The sequence below is a fragment of the Anastrepha ludens genome, chromosome 5, assembly GCF_028408465.1.
Source record: "Anastrepha ludens isolate Willacy chromosome 5, idAnaLude1.1, whole genome shotgun sequence".
Lineage (NCBI taxonomy): Eukaryota > Metazoa > Arthropoda > Insecta > Diptera > Tephritidae > Anastrepha > Anastrepha ludens.
The window spans coordinates 29842648-29851842 of record NC_071501.1 but is presented as its reverse complement, the minus strand read 5'-3'; positions in this window follow the sequence as shown (position 1 = coordinate 29851842).

The window sequence follows — 9195 nt, the reverse complement described above, 5'->3', positions numbered from 1 at the left end:
ACTTGAAGCCGCACCAGGGTTTTAACGAGACGGCGGCGAATGTAACATTAGCGTATCAGCTATTTCAGTGAGGTATCACCCTCTTTACTGGGGTGATAGAATACAACTTTCACCAACTCTTCGACTGTTTAATCCAAATCATTTTTTAGTATACCATAATCAGGATCTTACTGGTCTCTTGATGAGTTTTACATTCCTGCTGCTGGAGATACTCGGGACCATCAAGCCTTTTAAGCCTATCGCCTTCCTCTCCTGGCCGATTTTAGTCGCCTTGTAGAACATTAAAAAATTTGAGTCAACTTTGCAGTAATTAGCTCGTATTAGGACACAGAGATATTGATTATAAAGGGTGGCACAAAATTAATCACCTTTCGGAAGATTTATACTGGTAGGAAATGATGTCGTATGCCAATTATATTTGACAATTGTGAACCAGACAGCTGCAATATACGAAGAGACAAGCATTGGAGTTCGTAAGGGTCAAAATAAAGATTTCCATCACTCCAAAAAATTTTTTAAAAATTATTCAAAAATAAATTCAAATTACATTCATGTAGCTCCTCATTGCACTTACAAAGCGAATGAATTCGCTAGGTAAATTGCGACTTGTGTCATGGTACTACTGGTAGCTTAAGGTAGTTTATCTTTTTTTATAATTGGCCATTACTTAGGCCATAACTAGCGAACTCTTTTTTGTGTTTTAGTTTATTGTTGTAGCTGTTTTTATTTCTGCGTTAAACACTATGTATAACTCAGTAATACAGGACAGAGGCTGTCTATCCGCTAAGGTGACCGCGCAACAATAGCGCAGATTAAGCTGGACCAGGTCATAGTAGGGATGGAATACCCGCTTGACTCACATGAGCTTAGTGAGACCACTGAAAAGAAGGAGTTAATAATTCTAACAAGAAAATGCATACCGGACCAATAGAAAGCAAGAGAAAACTACTTACGGCAACTTCCCAATCGGTTTGGGCTGATAACCTCAAAATAACACCCTCAAATAACACGAAGACGAATGTTCAAAGAACTGCTGCTCTCCTAATAACATCCGCATACCACACAGTATCAGTATCCCGATAGACCTCCGTTGCGTTGAAACGCGAAAAGTATTGGATTCAGAAGAAAGAAGCCGCGCGTTTAGAAGAGCAGCATAACATCAGATAGCACGTGGAAACTACGGCAAAATGGACACATAGAATAATCGGCGACATCCATGATTAGTGCAGCAGACTTTTCGAAGAAGTAAATTTTTACATAGGGCAGTTTCTCACCCAATACCTTTTCAAGAAAGTGGATTCTACCGACTCTGTATATATGCTGACAGTTCATTAGGTGACGCAAACCACACATATTTGGAATGCTAAAGATGGCAAAAAGAACGCAAAGCCGTAGTAGGAAATGCAAAGGCCGAAAATATAGTCTCATAAATGAATAAAAATGAAAAAGATTGGGAGAATACAGCTTTCTATATAAAAAACTTGCTAGGCAGGAAGAAACTTGACATGAACAATAGGTATAACCTGGGCATCTACGTAGTGAAATAGGGGACTCCACCCCGAAGTTAGATGGGAGCGATTCCGCGGTGGATTTAAGTCTATAATGAGGATAATGATGAGGAGAATGAAGGTAGGGTGCGAGTCCCACATGTGATACTTTTTTTTTCTCGTGGATGAGGTAGGGTTCAAATTGCTTTAGCACTTACAGTAACCGTCGTTTACTGCGCTGAGTGATGAAGTCCCGGGACTTCCTCCTGCATTACTTCGGGATGGCTCAGAACGGCGTCCATGAAGTGGACCAATTCTATTCGCCCACGTCTGAGTCCACTGTATTTGTAGCCATCCTTCATGCTATAGACACGTCTTCTTATGTTTCTATATGTGAGGCTGCGTTTTGTTGCACTGTGTAGAGGTTTATTTTTTTTCCGTATTATATCCTCGATGTATCTCTTTACCGCATTTCAGCTGTCCGCGTTCGAACATTTTCCTGAATATTTTGCTTCAGATGTCCTCAGAGCATCTTCTTCCGTGAGCCATCGGTCACAACTAAAAGACGTGTGCGCAGCGTCATCGTTAGGCGCTTCGCAGTATAGGCACTTGGGATCGCTTACCCTGCCCGTGCGGTATAGGCATCTCCGGAAGTACCCGAGGCCCGAGAGGAGCTGATAATAATAATTCACTTAATAAGTAATTCACTTCCCCGAAGCTTCTTTTGGATCCATTTGCCTATTGATGGAATGAGTTTCGCGGTTCATCTGCCACTCGGTTCAGTATCCCACCGGCTTTGCCACCGCAGCATAATTTGGCATCTTCGTGCAGTGACGCTAGTGATGACGTGTTTCTTCTTGAAGTCCCACGCATCCATTCATTCCCGGGCCATGAGGTTGACGGGTATCTCCCAGCTGATCCCAAAGGCTGCAGCGTTAGAGACAGAACGGTAGGCTGAGGCAACTTTGTGTGCAGCTGTTCGTTGCACAGCTTTCAGTGCTATACGCTTGGCTTTGCAGTTTTGCGCATCTCTCCATACTTCGCTGTCATACAGGAGAGTTGAGTTTGTGGCAGCCATGTTTAGCCTTCTTTGGCTTTGTGCTCTCCGACCGATATTTACCATTAATCTGCTAATCACGGGAACGAACTTTTGCTATTTCGGTAGCCGCATGTTCCGTATCTGGGCCCAGAAAGTACCCCTGCAGTCAAGTTTAATACCTAGGCTCTACTTTTCACTACTTTTTGGGTTACTAAGGCTGTGTCGCCTATTTGTATGCTGACCCCGAGTGGCATGTGACCTCGTGGCATCAGGATGACTTCGGTCTTATATTTGGTGAGATTCTGGCCATGGTGCTCAAGCTATATTTGCATCCTTATCATAACTTGGTTTAGTTTCCTCCTAGCGTTTTCAGTGTCCCGGGCTAGTATGACCGCCACTATATCGTCGCATATTTCACTAGGCATATATCTTCTGGTATATGGTGGCTTTGAGATGTATAAGGCATTTTGTAAACTCCTTGATGAAAACAAAACCTCTAAATTGTTTATATACAGCTTTTAAATAGCTGCCTCTTCTTATGTGTACATTTTTGTTTGTGTGAACGAAAACTAAATATGAAATATGTCTATACTGCATTTTGCTATGATTACACCAACAAATCTACAGACGTTGAGTTTATCTCATATCGAGCTCAATTCTCTTTGCTCCAGTGATTTTTGAAAAACAAAAGACCAAAGTAGCGTACGCGTCTACAATCGCCGAATGTTACGTGACATACAGTGGCTCACAGAAGTATTTTGCATAATAGCGCGTATGTACAAATTTAAGATTTTGTATGTACTAAGTATCCGAAAATAAAAATGTTAATACTTACACGCATTATTGAGCACTGTCTTAGCAATTGGGCTACACATCATGCACAAAAATTGTACCGTTAGGTGCATATAACAAAAAACGTGCGTAGCAATGAAAATGTGTGCTCACAAAAGTATTTTGCTTATTGTTTATAGATACCGTTACTGGACGCAGTTCAGTTACTTTTTCTGTTTTCGCTGAAGTTGTGGCTACAAGTGCGTATTATAATCAATTTTATTTGTAATTGAGTTCATTTCGTTTGTAATTGTGGTACTGTGCATATCGGAAATGCCAAAGGGTAAAGAACTAACTACAGCTGAAAAAAAATTATTCTACATCTCCATAATGAAGGAAAATCTACGAAATATATTTGCAATATGTTTAGTCGATGCCGCCAAACGATAGAAAATGTAATAAAACGGTGTAAAGAACGCGGTAATTTAGAAAATTTAACCCGTTTTGGTCGACCAAAGTTGCTAACTGAGAGAGAAGAACGCCAAATATTGAAAGAAAATCGCAAAACCCCACATTTATCAGCCCCAAAAATCAATGACAAAATAAAAGCAACCTTTCAGATTGAAGTATCCGATGAGACAGTGCGCAGAGCCCTCAGAAGCAACAATATTCACGGTCGTGCAGCAAGGAAAAAACCACTGATTTCACAAGTCAATAAAGCAAAGCGGCTTTTATTCGCCAACACCTATAAAACCAAAAGTTTTGAGTTTTGGAAAACCGTCATATTTAGTGATGAAAGCAAATACAACATTTTTGGTCCGGACGGACGTCGTATGGTATGGCGGAAGCCAAATGAAGAGCTGCGATTAAAAAATGTTAAATCCACTGTTAAGCACGGTGGAGGTTCCGTCATGGTGTGGGGTTGTATGTCGGCCCAAGGAGTCGGAAAGCTGGTGTTTATAGATGGAACGATGGATAAACATCTTTATTTGTCTATTCTCAAAGACAACTTACATTCTAGTGCAGAAACAATGGGAATGTCGTCTAACCACTTTTTGTTTCAACACGACAACGACCCCAAGCATACAGCTCATGATGTCAAAATGTGGATACTTTTTAATACAAAACATTTGCCAACACCTCCCCAAAGTCCCGATATCAACCCCATAGAAAATCTGTGGGCCTATCTCGAAGAAAGAGTGCGAGAACACAAAATTTCGTCAAAAAGGGACCTTAAAGATGTTTTACTCCAAGAATGGGAAAAAATACCTCTTGACTTTTGTCGCAAGTTAATAGAATCTATGCCAAGGCGCTTGGAAGCAGTTTCCAAAAATAATGGTTATCATACGAAATATTGAATTAATAGAAATTAGTATATTTGTACACCACCTAGTCAAAAGCAAAATACTTTTGTGAGCAATGAATTCTATTTTATTTTACTTTTTTTACGTTTACATTGGAACATATTTTTCTTTTAAAGTTTTAATACATTGTTTATGTAGATATAAGGTTTATGTTTAAGAATTTATGAAATAATTAACAAATGAATTTAAAAAATATACAGGAATTGAAGCGTGAACTTATTTGTCTTCTCATGCAAAATACTTTTGTGAGTCACTGTACGTATTATTCAAGCACCCACATGCGTATAAAAAACAAGTATAAAAAAGTGTTTCTAATAACACCCTGTAAAGTAAGCCAACTATTCTTTTTAATACATTTTAATTGCTATTTAAATTTGAAAAGTGCAACAAAGTGTGAAATATTATTTCATACCTCACACCTACAATAAATTAATATTCGAGCACATGTACATACGTACATACTTACATACATACATACATATGTGCATATGGATAACTAAGTTACAGAAACCGAATGAATGAATGACGACAGTGTGAATACTTATTGAGTAAAAGAAGGTCATTGTGCATATAAAACCAAACAAAACAAAAGTAAAAACAATTACAAATTTATCATCAGGTATAGTTTCTAAATATACGATTTAAGTTTAGTGAGAGTGGTGCGGTGGTTGCTAGGAAAGGAATGGAAGAATTAAAATGCTTGGCGTGCATTGAGTTCTAATAGTGTTTTCGTGGAGTCAGCTGGTGTTTATTTATTGACTGCTGAGCTTCGAATGTCCGGGAGCAGCTGGTATCACCTCGATTATCAGCTGTAGACTACTTAGGCAGAGCATAAACATACAGGGTGTGCACGCTATTGAGGACAATTTGAGAGGAAAACTATTTAGCTTTTATTTTGAATAAATGTTAATGAAACTTCACGAATTTTTTACATAACATTAACTTATTATTGATCTAAAAAGTCATACAATAAAATTTCCACTAGCTGCAATAACCTTTTCGATTCGGGTCCGGAAACAATTGCATGCCCAAATCGAGTGTATTGAGTTATTTGTAGCCTTAAGTAATTATAATAAGAAGTAAACTGAAAAATTTTGAAAAAATTTTGCTAATTTTGAAATTTATTGAACTGTCAAGGTTATTTTTTAACATTTTTATAAATTTTTTTTTTAATTCTTTGCGACAGAGAGTGCTCTCAAAAAAAATTTTCTGTAAAATTTTCTTTAAAACTTTTTTTTCCGTAAAACTAAAACAAAAAAATTATTTTTTCTGTAAAATTTTCTTTAAGAAACAAATTTTCATTAAAAAAAAAAATTTTAAATACCTTTTTTTTTATTAAATTTTGTTTGAAAAAAGTTTTTTTTATGAAATTTTGTTTAAAAAAATTTTTTTTCTGTAAAATTTTCTTTAATAAAAATTCTTTTTTTTTTGTAAAATTTTCTTTTAAAAAAATATTTTTGTTTGATTTTTTTTTTTAATTTTTGTGGAAAATAATTTTTGAAGGAAAAACCATTTTTCTTTAAAATTGTCTTTAAAAAATTTTTTTGCCGGAAAATTAAAAAAAAAAATATTTTTTTATAAAATTTTCTTTAAAAAAAATTTTTTTCTTATAAAATTTTCTTAAAAAAAATTTTCGTTTGTTTAAAAAAATTTTGTTTTGCCGCAAAAGTAAAACAAAAAAATTTTTCTGAAAAATTTCTTTATTAAAAATTCTTTTTTTTTCTGTAAAATTTTCTTTTGAAAAAACTCTTTTCATTTGATTTTTTGTTTTTAATTTTTGGGGAATATAGTTTTTGAAGGAAAAACAGTTTTTCTGTAAAATTTTCTTTAAAAAGCTTTTTGCCGTAAAATTAAAAAAAAAAATTTATCTTCTTTAAAATTTTGTTTTTTTTATAAAATTTTCTCTGAAATAAATTTTTTCTTTTTGTAAAATGTTCTTTAAAAACATTTTTTTTCTGTAAAATTTTGTTCAAAAAAAAAATTTTTTTTTGTAAAATTTTCTGTAATAAAAATTCTTTCTTTTCTCTAAAATTTTCTTTAAAAAAAATTCTTGTTGTTTGACTTTTTTTTTTTGAAATTTTTGCGAAAAATAATTTTTGAAGGGAAGGAAACACAATTTTTTTATAAATTTTTGAAAAACCCTTCCCTCCAATTTTTTTGTGCACGTATTTTAATTAATCCAAGTCCAGAAGTTATGTAAGCCCCATTATGCAACTTTCGGGGATTACTGCGCATAGTCTTAGCTATTAATGAAAAAATAAGAAAAAGATATGGGGAGAGTGTTTGACAATGACAAAAAATATTTTGATTGCAGCTTTTGGGAAAAAATATTTTATCTGGATGCTTATTGGTTTCACACTCAACTAAGCCCCATCTGTAGTAACCTAGGGGATTAAGCTCTGGGGAGTTAGACGGCCATTAATTTGATTTTATGTGGTCATGGAAATTCTTACCTATCCAATCTTGTATAACCATCGCTTTACGTGAACGAGCAGAGTCTTGCTGAATGATGTATGAGCTGTCACCGCGTACACTACAGGGTGAACGATATGAAGTGTTACCTATTCAGAACACCATAAGCGATACACAAACAGTTTATTCACTTTGAGGTGACTGAGCTCACTAACAATGGCTGGTTGTGATTTCCCAGCCAAATATAACGCAATCACACTATTACATTTGAATTCAGCAAAACTGAGACGCAAATGCTTTTGATGGCTTATAAACAATATATTGAACCGTCATTAGAACAATTTTGACGTTGATGTCATGAGCTGTTTTACAGATACAAGCAGTGTGAAGTTGGTAACACTTCATATCGTTCACCCTGTATTTGTGTGTTCTCTAGTAATATACTGGTGAATTGAAGGTGTGTATGTGAGGTCTCGTTCGCAGGAGCTGACATTCGTTCGAAGCGTAAAGATCATTTTTTATGTCGTCAAAAATGTCTACGTTCGCCCCGAAAAAACAGCATTTGCGGGAAGTCATGCTTCATTATTTCTATTTAAAGAAAAGTGCAGCTGAAACGACCCGTTTATTGACCAATATTTAGGGTAATCAGGCTCCATCAAATACAACTTGTAAAGAATGAGTTCGACGCTTCCAAAGTCGCAATTTTAACGTGAGTCGACGTGGTAAAGATCGCAAAGGGACACTTTAAAAATTCGAAGATACTTAACTACAATAATTATTGGATGAGAACGCATGTGAAACCCTTGATGATATGTCTAAAGAATTGGATGTTGACAGATCAACCGTCCTTAAACGTTTACACCCGATGGGAATGGTCCAGAACGCAGGTAACTGGATGCCACATCAATTGAAGGAGAGGGATATCGAGAGACGTTTGGTGACGTGTGAGATGCTTCTTGAACGGCAGAAAAGAAATGGTTTTCTGGATCGCTTCGTCACTGGCCAAGACAAATGAATCTATTATGATAACCCTAAGGGTAAAAAATGTTGGAGTCTGCCAGGTGAAGCAGGTCCATCGACAGCGAAAAAAAAATACATGCTTCAAAGGTTATATTGTGCCATCTCTTATGAACTCTTTAAACCATCTAAAACCATCACTGGCGATCGTTACCGACTGCAGCTAATGCGTTTTAAGCGAGCTCTCAAAGAAAAGAGGCCGGAATGAGACGGTAGACAGGACAGACTGATTTTGCTGCATGGCAACGCCAGGCCACACGTTGATAAAACGGTCCAGAAATATTTAGGGGGACTGAATTGGGAAATCTTGCCCCACCAACTGTATTCTCAGACATTGCACCTTCGGTTTACCATCTGTTCCGATCAATGCAGTCAGCTCTTATTGGATAGCGATTCACTTTTCACGAGAGCATCGCAAACTGGCTCAATGGATTAAGTCAAAAGAACTCGAATTTTTCGTGAGAGGGATCCATATTCTGTCTGAAAGATGGAGTAAAATTGTAGCTTCTTATGGCACATGCTTCACATAATATCATGGACTATTTAATTGTTTAAATAACTTTGGCTTAGAAAGGTCGGAAAGTTATTCACATACCCAATATTTCTCGGTCGCTTTTCACGTAATAGCGACATAAACTGGCTCGCTCCTAGACCATGCGAGCTAGCTCCACTAAACTACTTTTTGTGGGGTTTTTTGAAAAGTAAACTAAATTTTGTAATTTTTCCCATAGGCGCATCTTTTGAAAAATCCTTTAAATATGTGTGGTCGCCCAAAAGTGTTCTTCCACGTACTTTTTGTCTCAACTCCTAAATCCACCCATTACCAGGAAGAAAGGAGGGAGTTCAAATGCTTTAAATTAATGCTAGTGCTGATTACTTCAAAGTGAGATGACGTCTCAGTCAAATCAAAATCAATATGTGATCTCATTAAAGCACTTAAGAGTGTGCGGCAATTCTCTTTGCAACTTAATAGGACTATGAATAAGTTCGTTTCGGTTTTACAACAGATGGCGTAACTTGATTATTATTCCATCGATCCACATTTCCAAACATTCATTGGAGAGCTACTGTCGTAAGGCACAAACGTCAGTATAAGTTTTTTATT